At 41.8% G+C, this 12,602-nt stretch overlaps 1 pseudogene across 1 annotated transcript; it reads right to left on the bottom strand.

The window, feature by feature from the left end:
* Positions 1 to 7,952: 7,952 nt before the first annotated feature.
* LOC309966657 (taste receptor type 2 member 39-like) lies at positions 7,953 to 9,009 on the bottom strand (annotated as a pseudogene). The gene has a single exon. The product of its transcript is annotated as a taste receptor type 2 member 39-like (transcript).
* Between the last annotated feature and the right edge of the window lie 3,593 nt (positions 9,010 to 12,602).

Genomic DNA, 12,602 nt, shown 5'->3' with positions numbered 1-12,602 from the left:
ATCCTTTTAATGTGCTGTTGGATTCTGTTTGCTAGTATTTTGTTGAGGATTTTTGCATCTGTGTTCATCAGTGATATTGGCCTGTAGTTTTCTTTCTTTGTGACATCCTTGTCTGGTTTTGGTATCAAGGTGATGGTGGCCTTGTAGAAGGAGTTTGGGAGTGGTCCTCCCTCTGCTATATTTTGGAAGAGTTTGAGAAGGATAGGTGTTAGCTCTTCTCTAAATGTTTGATAGAATTCGCCTGTAAAGCCATCTGGTCCTGGGCTTTTCTTTGTTGGAAGGTTTTTAATCACAGTTTCAATTTCAGTGCTTGTGATTGGTCTGTTCATATTTTCTATTTCTTCCTGATTCAGTCTTGGCAGGTTGTGCATTTCTAAGAATTTGTCCATTTCTTCCAGATTGTCCATTTTATTGGCATAGAGTTGCTTGTAGTAATCTCTCATGATCTCTTTTATCTCTGCAGTGTCAGTTGTTACCTCTCCTTTTTCATTTCTAATTCTATTGATTTGAGTCTTCTCCCTTTTTTTCTTGATGAGTCTGGCTAGTGGTTTATCTATTTTGTTTATCTTCTCAAAGAACCAGCTTTTAGTTTTATTGATCTTTGCTATTGTTTCCTTCATTTCTTTTTCATTTATTTCTGATCTGATTTTTATGATTTCTTTCCTTCTGCTAGCTTTGGGGTTTTTTTGTTCTTCTTTCTCTAATTGCTTGAGGTGCAAGGTTAGGTTGTTTATTCGTGATGTTTCCTGCTTCTTAAGATGGGCTTGTATTGCTATAAACTTCCCCCTTAGAACTGCTTTTGCTGCATCCCACAGGTTTTGGGTTGTTGTGTCTCCATTGTCATTTGTTTCTAGGTATTTTTTGATTTCCTCTTTGATTTCTTCAGTGATATCTTCATTATTAAGTAGTGTATTGTTTAGCCTCCATGTGTTTGTATTTTTTACAGATCTTTTCCTGTAATTGATATCTAGTCTCATGGCGTTGTGGTCAGAAAAGATACTTGATACAATTTCAATTTTCTTAAATTTACCAAGGCTTGATTTGTGACCTAAGATATGATCTATCCTGGAGAATGTTCCATGAGCACTTGAGAAAAATGTGTATTCTGTTGTTTTTGGATGGAGTGTCCTATAAATATCAATTAAGTCCATCTTGTTTAATGTATCATTTAAAGCTTGTGTTTCCTTACTTATTTTCATTTTGGATGGGTGAAAGTGGGGTGTTTAAGTCCCCTACTATGAATGTGTTACTGTCGATTTCCCCTTTTATGGCTGTTAGTATTTGCCTTATGTATTGAGGTGCTCCTATGTTGGGTGCATAAATATTTACAATTGTTATATCTTCTTCTTGGATCGATCCCTTGATCATTATGTAGTGTCCTTCTTTGTCTCTTTTAATAGTCCTTATTTTAAAGTCTATTTTGTCTGATACGAGAATTGCTACTCCAGCTTTCTTTTGGCTTCCATTTGCATGGAATATCTTTTTCCATCCCCTTACTTTCAGTCTGTATGTGTCTCTAGGTCTGAAGTGGGTCTCTTGTAGACAGCATATATAAGGGTCTTGTTTTTGTATCCATTCAGCTAATCTGTGTCTTTTGGTGGGAGCATTTAGTCCATTTACATTTAAGGTAATTATCGATATGTATGTTCCTATTCCCATTTTCTAAATTGTTTTGGGTTCGTTATTATAGGTCTTTTCCTTCTCTTGTGTTTCTTGCCTAGAAAAGATCCTTTAGCATTTGTTGTAAAGCTGGTTTGGTGGTGCTGAACTCTCTCAGCTTTTGCTTGTCTGTAAAGGTTTTAATTTCTCCATCAAATCTGAATGAGATCCTTGCTGGGTAGAGTAGTCTTGGCTGCATGTTTTTCTCCTTCATCACTTTCAGTATGTCCTGCCACTCCCTTCTGGCTTGTAGGGTTTCTGCTGAGAGATCAGCTGTTAACCTTATGGGGATTCCCTTATGTGTTATTTGTTGTTTTTCCCTTGCTGCTTTTAATATGCTTTCTTTGTATTTAATTTTTGACAGTTTGATTAATATGTGTCTTGGCGTATTTCTCCTTGTATTTATCTTGTATGGGACTCTCTGTGCTTCCTGGACTTGATTAACTATTTCCTTTCCCATATTAGGGAAGTTTTCAACTATAATCTCTTCAAATATTTTCTCAGTCCCTTTCTTTTTCTCTTCTTCTTCTGGAACCCCTATAATTCGAATGTTGGTGCGTTCAATGTTGTCCCAGAGGTCTCTGAGACTGTCCTCAGTTCTTTTCATTCTTTTTTCTTTATTCTGCTCTGCAGTAGTTATTTCCACTATTTTATCTTCCAGGTCACTTATCCGTTCTTCTGCCTCAGTTATTCTGCTATTGATCCCATCTAGAGTACTTTTAATTTCATTTATTGTGTTGTTCATCGTTGCTTGTTTCATCTTTAGTTCTTCTAGGTCCTTGTTAACTGATTCTTGCATTTTGTCCAATCTATTGTCCATTCTATCTCCAAGATTTCGGATCAACCTTACTATCATTATTCTGAATTCTCTTTCAGGTAGACTGCCTATTTCCTCTTCATTTGTTAGGTCTGGTGCATTTTTATCTTGCTCCTTTATCTGCTGTGTGTTTTTCTGTCTTCTCATTTTGCTTATCTTACTGTGTTTGGGGTCTCCTTTTTGCAGGCTGCAGGTTCGTAGTTCCTCCTGTTTTTGATGTCTGTCTCCAGTGGCTAAGGTTGGTTCAGTGGGTTGTGTAGGCTTCCTGGTGGAGGGGACTAGTGCCTGTGTTGTGGTGGATGAGGCTGGATCTTGTCTCTCTAGTGGGCAGGTTCACGTCTGGTGGTGTGTTTGGGGGTGTCTGTGGCCTTATTATGATTTTAGGCAGCCTCTCTGCTAATGGGTGAGGTTGTGTTCCTGTTTTGCTAGTTGTTTGGCATAGGTTTTCCAGCACTGTGGCTTGCTGGTCGTTGAGTGAAGCTGGGTGCTGGTGTTAAGATGGAGGTCTCTGGGAGATTTTCGCCGTTTGATATTATGTGGAGCTGGGAGGTCTCTTGTTGATCAGTGTCCTGAAGTTGGCTCTCCTACCTCAGAGGCAGAGCCCTGCCTCCTGGCTGGAGCACCAAAAGCTTTTCATCCACACGGCTCAGGATAAAAGGGAGAAAAAGTAGAGGGAATTAGTAGAAGTATGAGGAAAGAAAGAAGGAAAGGAGGGTAGGAAGAAAGGAAGAAAGAAAGAAAGAAGCAAAGAAGGAAAGAAGGCAAGAAGGAAAGAAAGGAGGGAGGGAGGGAGGGAGGAAGGAAGGAAGGAGGGAAAGAAGGAAAAAAGACAGAAAGAAAGAAGATACAGTAAAAATAAAATAAAGTATAATAAAGTTATTGAATTAAAAAATTCTTATTTAGAAAAAAAAAAAAGGGACGGAAAGAACCTTAGGACAAATGTTGGCAGCAAAGCTATACAGACAAAATCTTACACAGAAGCATACACATACACCTTCACTAAAAGAGGTAAATGGGGAAAAATCCTAAATCTTGCTGTCAGAGACCACCTCCTCAATTTGGGATGATTCATTGTCTAAAGGAGGGAAGGAAGGACGGAAAGAAAGAAAGAAAGAAAGAACGAAGGTAAAGTATAATATTGTTATTAAAATTAATTATTAAGAAAAAAAATTAAAAAAAAAACATGGACGGATAGAACCCTAGGACAAATGGTGGAAGCAAGACTATACAGACAAGATCTCACACAGAAGCATACACACACACATTCACAAAAAGAGGAAAGGGGAAAGAATCATAGATCTTGCTCCTAAAGTCCACTTCCTTAATTTGGGATGATTGGTTGTCTATTCAGGTATTCCACAGATGCAGGGTACATCAAGTTGATTGTGGAGCTTTAATCCGTTGCTTCTGAGGCAGCTGGGAGAGATTTCCCTTTCTCTTCTTTGTTCTCACAGCTCCCAGGGCTCAGCTTTGGATTTGGCCCTGCCACTGCGTGTAGATCGCTGGAGGGCGTCTGTTTTTTGCTCAGACAGGATGGGGTTAAAAGAGCCGCTGATTGGGGGCTCTGGCGCACTCAGGCCGGCGGGGACGGAGGGGCACAGAGTGCGGGGCGGGCCTGCGGTGGCAAAGGCCGGCGTGACTTTGCACCAGCCTGAGGCGCGCTGTGCGCTGTCCCGGGGAAGTTGTCCCTGGATCCCGGGAACCTGGCAGTGGCGGGCTGCACAGGCTCCGCGGAAGACGGGTGTGGAGAGTGACCTGTGCTCGCACACAGGCCCCTCGGTGGCGGCAGCAGCAGCCTTAACGTCTCCCGCCCGCCTCTGGGGTCCGCGCTTTCAGCCGCGGCTCGCGCCCGTGTCTGGATTCCGCGCTTTCAGCCGCGGCTCGCGCCCGTCTCTGGGGTCCGCGCTTTCAGCCGCGGCTCGCGCCCGTCTCTGGAGTTCCTTTAAGCAGCGTTCTTAAACCCCTCTCCTCACGCCCCAGGAAACAAAGAGGGAAGGAAAAGTCTCCTGCCTCTTCGGCAGGTGCAGGCTTTTTCCCCCGGACTCCCTCCCGGCTAGCTGTGGTGCACTAACCCCTTCAGGCTATGTTCAAGCCGCCAACCCCAGTCCTCTCCCTGCGCTCCGGCCTCAGCTCGCAGCCCCGCCCGCCCCGGCGGGTGAGCAGACAAGCCTCTCGGGCTGGTGAGTGCCGGTCGGCACCGATCCTCTGTGCGGGAATCTCCCCGCTTTGCCCTCCGCACCCGTTGCTGTGCAGTCCTCCGCAGCTTCGAAGCTCCCCCCTCCGCCTCCCGCAGTCTCCGCCCGCGAAGGGGCTTCCTAGTGTGTGGAAACTTTTCCTCCTTCACAGCTCCCTCCCACTGGTGCAGGTGCCGTCCCTATTCTTTTGTCTCTGTTTTTTCTTTTGCCCTACCCATGTACGTGGGGAGTTTCTTGCCTTTTGGGAGGTCTGAGGTCTTCTGCCAGCCTTCAGTAGGTGTTCTGTAGGAGTTGTTCCACGTGTATATGTATTTCTGGTGTATCTGTGGGGAGGAAGGTGATCTCCGCGTCTTACTCTTCCGCCATCTTCCGCCTTCCAGCCACTTAATTTTTTAAACTCTTCATTGAAGTTATATAACTCATCAATTTTCACAAACTAAAAATAAGTAACTTGCACCCAGATCATGAAACAAAATATTACCATGGTACCAGTGCCCCAGAAGTCCCCCTTTGCTCCTTTCTAGACAATAGTCACCCCACATATCCTGTCTTAAAATTGCAGAGAGCAGTTTCGGTAATGCTTACTTATATTGTTAAAAATGGTACCGTAATATCCATCCTCTCTTATATCCGTGTTTATGAGATTTCATTTTTGTGATTTATCTGAATTTGTTCTAGTACTATGTAGTATTTCAGTGTATATGAAAATGCAGTGAACTTTATTGGAAAGCAGTTTGGGAGCATCTATAAAAGCTGAAGATACACATACTCTGTAACTGTGAAATCCCGCTACTAAGTATGTATTGACCAGAAATGTACACGTGTTCAACATGTATATTTTGAAGTTGGACATTGAAAAATAGCTCTTAGAATTTTGAGTAACACATTCAAATTCACGATTATGATCTGTTTGTAATATCTCCTTTTGCCTAGATTTATTTATTTAAAAATTTTAAATTTTATTTGAACTTAAAGATAAAACCAGTTTACCGATTTTTCTCATCCCTCTCACCCCCACCTCTTACAACCACCAATTTGTTCTCTGTATCTATGTTCATAGAAGGGCACTCTTTCTATTGAAACATTAGAAATGTAGGAGAAAATTAGTGGTTTTATAGATTCGCTAATGGGAAGGTGAAGGAATGACCTCCTAATGACTTCCTTCTATCAAAAAAGAAAATGTAAGGGCAACTTCATCAGTTGAAAATAAGGCAGAGAGATGATAGACTGGAGGTTTAGGACTGAGGAAGAGATATGAGATAGTCATCATGGGTAGTTAATGAATGACTTCTTTAGGGAAATACAGGATAGAAATGCCCAGTGATGTTACTTATTTGGGGCTGAAGAGCATGAATCTGTAGGAACATAACTTCAGTTGTGAGAGATCTCAAGCAACACCAGGCTGCTTAGAAATAAATGTGGGGGGCTTCCCTGGTGGCGCAGTGGTTGAGAGTCCGCCTGCCGATACAGGGGATGCGGGTTCGTGCCCCGGTCCGGGAAGATCCCACATGCCGCGGAGCGGCTAGGCCCGTGAGCCATGGCCGCTGAGCCTGCGCGTCCGGAGCCTGTGCTCCGCAACCGGAGAGGCCACAACGGTGAGAGGCCCGCGTACCGCAAAAAAAAAAAAAAAAAAAAAATAAAAAAAAAGAAAGAAATGTGGGGTGTTAAATAGTTGGGTTCATCTAGATGTGCAGTTATTCCACATGATGGGGATGATGGGAAACAGGGACCAGGAAATGAAAGCGTTTTATAATTCATTTATATAAAAAATATATTAGGGAAAATTTCAAACATACCCTGAAATAGACTAGTATAAAGAACCACCATGTACCTGAGACCTTGTTTGAAAAAAATCATCAACATGAGACTCATCAAAACCTCTCTACCCCTTTGCCCTGCTGAATTATCTCAACGCAAATCTCAGACATCATCTCACTTCATCTGTATATGCTGAAAACATTTTTAAGGGTGTGGGTATGATTAACCAGTATTCCAAACTGCTGTGAAGGAAAGTGAAGAGGGGTTGATAGAGGGACAGAGAATCTAGACATGTCAGTGGATTGAAAGCTGGTGATTTTCCACGGCAGCCCTTGAGCTAATAAAATGAAAAATACGAGGTAGTGATAGGAGTGGAGATGTTTAACTTAGGATTTTGAAGGTTTGCATTTTCATAAAAAGCGATGGTTTCAATCAACTCATTAAGATACACGGTTCTTTCCCTCAAACGTTGCTCACTTACCTAGTTTTCTTTTAATTAAAAAAAACTATAAATGTTTTAAAATTTTGAAATTAGTGCATACATGTTCTAAATGGTTCAAACGCAAAAAGCTATAAAATGAAGTGTAAATGTTTCATTTATCCCAGACACCTGATGCCACTATTCAGAAGTCCTATGTTAAATCATTTTTGGTACATCCTTCTAGAAACATTATATATACATATATATACACAAGAAGCATTTATATTGCATTAAAAACATAAATGGAATCACAGAATATCTGCTTGCATTTTGTACTTAACAACATATTGGCGATCTTTTCATTTCAGGACACATGCATCCGTCTCACTTTAAAAATGTTTGCATAAGTTTCCATTTCAGATATGAGTTCCCTCATTAATGAATAGTCCTTCAGTGAACATCTTCATGAACATATTTTTTTCCATATATATATATATAAAAAAACCATATCTTATCTATGGGAAAAGTTCTTAGTAATTTTTAGGTTGAAAGATATTTTATGTACTGTTAATTTTGATAAATATTCCAAATTATTCAGATTATGTCTTTGGAGGATGGAGATAAAATGCATTTCCAGCTGTTACTCAGAAAGCTTCCCGAATAATCTGAATCTGTTTAAAAGACATGTGGATGGGGAAAGAGAGGAGTTGCCAGAAGTTCAAGTTGCAAAGCCTTCCTTTATTTTGGTGGCTACATCAACTCTGGCTACACATCAGGATCACCTTGAGAACTGAACAAATTGTCCAAGTTCAAACACCAGAAATCCTGGCTTCACTGATCTGGGGTCAGGCCTGGACATGGGTGTTTTTTAAAAAAAATTTCCCCTAGAGATTCTAATGTGTAGCCAGTGCCCAGAACCACTGCTTTAGATAGAGAAAGGGGAGGTAGAAATGGAAGACTCAGGTGAAGCATATGTCAAGCATCACTAAGATTGTGCCCATGAAGCAAAAGAGGAATGAAGGTCCAATTCCAATACAAAAAACACATCGAGTGAAAGGATCAGATCAGGTTTGGGGAAGAAAGGAGGCAGGAAGAGAGAGATCTAGGTGAGGGAAAGGCCGAGCTGGTTGGGGTAGGTGCTTTGCGTGTGGATCATAGAGTCCACTCTTAAGTAAAGGTGAACTCCGCTTCCAGGCTGAAGCCGCTTCCAGGCTCTTCTCAACCCAGGGTTGTCCTGTATCAGTAGAATGGAGTGGCCAGCAGGATAGGCAGCCATGATGATTTTGCACAAAGTATTCTAGGAACTATTGATATCAAAGATGTCAGAGATGGAAAGAAATAGAGCATCTGCATTGAAAATTTAGAAAATGAGAAAATAGCTGATAGCTTTGATGGTCCCCACATGAGCCTCCATGCTGGGGTCCCTGGAACCAGTGGCATTGCTTTCCATGTGTAGGGTGTGTCTCTTTAGAGAGATGATCAGCGGGGTGGCAGGCAGGATGAACGTGATCAGAGGAACGAAGATTCCCATGTTAAAGAAAAGAACCAGGCTGATCACGTTGGTCTCAGTGAAGTAATTTTTCTTAGTGGAGTTGAAGGAGGGGCTAGAAAAAGGATGGTTGCAATGCATAGTGTAGATGTTTTTGAGGAAGAACACACTGTGGCCCAAGGAAACAAACACTGATAGTCACAGAAACCAGGGCATCCATCCAGAAATTCTCTATTTCAGCTTGAGGAAAAGGGGGTAGAAGAAATCCGCCATCTTCACGAAGTAGAAGAATCTAAGCCAGGCAGCAAACCAGAGGCTACAATCATTTAAGAACACGAAACTTCCTTTGACCGTATCATATACGATGAATGTCTTGATTATAAAAGTGTGGGGATGTTGAACTGAAGGTGAGTTCTAGCATCATGAAGCTTTGTAGCACTCCTCTGGATACGCTCAGGAGAAGCAGGATCTTGCCACTTGTGGAAACTGCCTTGTTGTGAATCCATCCTGCTGTATTTATAGCCACAGTGAACGCATTTGCAGTGATACCAGGGACGCATTCGGTGCCTATAACGATTCACATCAAAATGATGCGAGATGGTGACAGTTGATTTTCTGGGGGATTGCAGGTTTTAGTCATCCTGAGTTGTTGCTTCTCTTTGGTGTCTGGAGGAAAATGTCTCCCTAGCATGTGATGGGCAGATCTCCCACTATTCACGACAAAAGAAGAAGCAGTGGATGCGTCGTTTCCAAATCTACTCCGTTTATTTTAGGACTCTTAGTTCTAAATCTGGAGATGCAGATGATGGAAGGAGTTGTTTTCTAATCCTCTCCCGTGTGTCCGTTGGATGCACTTGTGTGTGAGTTCAATCCTGGGGCCCTGGGAGGAACTTGAGTAGACGCTCCTTTATAAATCACTAACATAGTGTTGAGAGCTGTGTTCTTTAATAGCTCTAGTTAAGTCAGCCATCTGTCCACTAAGTCACCATATAACTGCGTTTCATGTGTGACCTCAGGGAACTGATTGAAAGTAATAATAACTTCAGATATTTATAGCTATGGGCTAGGCCCTGTCCAAACACTTTATACCTATCATGAAATTTAAGCCTTACAACAACCCTCTGAAGAAGGTACTTTTATTATCTCCATTTTGCAGGGGAGGAAACTGAGGCTAAATAACTTGTCCAAAGTCAAAGAGGGAGAGGGAGACGGAGAAGGAGAGAGAGAGCTGGGATTCACACCTGAGTCCCATGGTCCCAGAGTCCTTGTTCTACCCACTATGTTACACTACTTACCCCCGTGGACCCTGTTGTGTGCACCAAAGACTGAAGGCAGGGTTGGCTTAACTGTAACTTTTTATCCCGATGGTCTTTTGCGATGCCCTCAGGGCTTAAGGGAAGAATAATTGAGTTGGAAAAAAAACCCACCTGTGAGATTTTTTTTTTTCACTGCTCACACAGAACACTTTCCTTTGGACACTTCTGGTCATTAAACACGTGTGGTTTTTTTTCCCCACAGCAAGCAATTCTGCAACGCTGTCTCGGTGCCCTACAATTTAACTCAATTCTGATACTATCTACCTGGAGATGACATCAGATCCACAGGTTAAGGGCTCAGTCCCGCCAGACTGCCCTCCATTTCAGATGCCAGTCCCAAGTCTAGGTTGTCACCTAGACTTATTGGCTATAGGTTAGAGTTATGACCCTCTTTTTGGTTTCAGTTAATTTGCTGGAGTGGCTCACAGAACTCAAGAAAACAGCTTATTTACATTTACCGATTTATTATAAAAGGTTATGATCATAGATGAACACCCAGATGGAAGAGATGCATAGAGCAAGGTTGTGGGAAGGGACATGGAGCTTCCACGCCCCCTTTGGGGTGCCACACCCCGAGCACCTCATGTGTTCATCAGTCTGAAAGCTCTTTGAACCCAGTCCTTTTGGGTTTTAATGGAGGCTTTGTTACATGGGCGCAGTTGATTAAATCATTGGCCATTGGTTATTGTTTGAACCTCCAGCCTCTCCCCACTTCCTGGAAACCTGGGGATGGGACTGAAAGTTCCAACCTCGTATTCACAGTTGGTTTTCCTGGCAATCAGTCCCCCTCCTTAGGTGTGTTCCAAAAGTCACCTTGTTAACATAACAAAGGCATTTTTGTTGATCTCACTGAGGAAATTCCAAGGGTTTTAGGAGCTCTGTGCCAGAAAAGGGGGCAAAGACCAAATGTATTTCTTATTATGAATCACAATATCACAATAGTAAAGCAAGAAGACAGTGATTTTCTGAGACAAGCCTCTTTTACAAAATAAATTGAGAGATAATAAATCTCTATATAAAAATGATTGTACACACACACACTTGTGTGCACACAAACACACATTTACCTTTCGTTTTAAACAAATCACTGGGAAAATAAGGGTTGAAGGAAAAGTTCCTTGTTCCTTTACAAGGTAGGCAAATCAACATAGGGTAAAAATAATACCCCAAGTCACCTAGTCTATTTTGGAATATTAAAACCAAAAGAGATGAAGAATCAGTTTGATCTTGGGGACGTTGTTTCTGATTTTAAAATGTAAGCACAATACACATGATGATAAAATGGACTTCTCAACTCAGAATAAATTAACTTTTATGAGTGTGCATAACTCTAAAGTAATGATAATGAAGTAATTCTAATAAAGGGAAGGTTGGTGTGTGAGATGTCTCCAAAATGTTTCATAATATTTGGTTTTCCCTTTACTTAGGACTTCTTTTAAACAAGGCGAAAACTTAAGGTTTTCTGGCCTGTTTTGGACAAGTTGTTATGATATTTACCATCTCATCTTTAAATCTCCATTCTTGAACTCCAGATGTTTCCCTCGAATACAGTGTACAATAAGAAACAACTGCTCCTCTCTGCTTGTTCCCACCCACTTGTACAAGTCAGTCTGTAGTGTTTCAGGACCTCTGATTTGGTTTTCAAGAGGCTTTTCCTTGCCACTGGCTCTCTTCCATTTCTGCTGACCCGGGCTTCCAAGAGTGTGAGGGATCATGGGATACACTCTCTGAAGAGTTTGATGCCTCTCTTTTTCTTTTTTTTTGCTCATCACTGTATTAAAAAAATAAAATTCTAACTGAGTAAATTTGAAGATCGAATTGGCTTTATTCAATGATTTATGAATTGGGCAGCATCCCATCGAGGAAGTAGAAAGGAGCTCGGAGGAGCTGTAAAAAATGGAAGAACTTTACAGGCAGGAGGGGGCAGAAAAGGGAAGTTTCTAGCTAAGAGTGGATTGTTTCAGGCAGGGTCACCTTCCTTTTGGGGGAAGGTGGGGGTCACCCCTCTAGTGCTGACCAGGTAATTCCAGATCTGTTGGTTAAAGGTCACATTCCTGAGAGAGGCTGAAACTGCAATTAGGTTAGATATTAAGTCTTGGTTTGCTGATGTGGGACTTAGCACAAGTGACTCCGTTTGGGGTTTGTTGTTTCTTTATTAACAACTGTAGCTCATTCCTAGCTCTTAACCCCAGTACCTAGATACTTGCTGGTGAATGAATGACCAGACCAGTGAATTCAGAATTTCAGAGAAGTTCTTTATAATGAGAGACAGGCAGAGAAATGGCAGTTCCACCACCCAGTAAGTGTTGAACTCTTGCAGGTCTGATGCCCAAATCAAGTGTGGGAACGTGAACAGTGAGACTGCATGAAAACACAGCAGTTCTTTGTGTTTCTGTTAGAGAAACACTGGTGGGAGACAGAGGACAAAGGAAGGAGACACAGGACTGGAGTAACCTCAGCTGGGGGCCGGGTTTCACAGTGTTGGGTGCTGCAGAGAGGTAGTCAGCAGGAGCACGGGCTGTGTACATCATCAAAGGCATCTTTTTAATTTTATTTTTTTTATTGACGTATAGTTGATTTACAATCCTGTGCCAATCTGCTGTATGGCAAAGTGACTCAGTTATATACATATAGACATTCTTTTTTTATGTTCTTTTCCATTACAGTTTATCACAGGATATTGCCTATAGTTCCCTCTGCTATAGAGTAGGACCTTGTTGTTTATCCCTCCTATATATAATAGTTTACATCTGCTAATGCCTTACTCCCAGCCCTTCCCTCTCCCACCCCCTTCCTCCTTGGCAACCACAAGTCTGTTCTCTATGTCTGTGAGTCTGTTTCTGTTTCATAGATAGGTTCATTTGTGCCATACTTTAGATTCCGCATATAAGTGGTATCACATGGTATTTGTCTTTCTCTTTCTGATTTACTTCACTTAGTATGATAA

This window comes from Leucopleurus acutus (assembly GCF_964270905.1).
Source record: "Leucopleurus acutus genome assembly, chromosome: 9".
Taxonomy (NCBI): Eukaryota; Metazoa; Chordata; class Mammalia; order Artiodactyla; family Delphinidae; genus Leucopleurus; species Leucopleurus acutus.
This window is presented reverse-complemented; position numbering and strand designations above follow the sequence as displayed.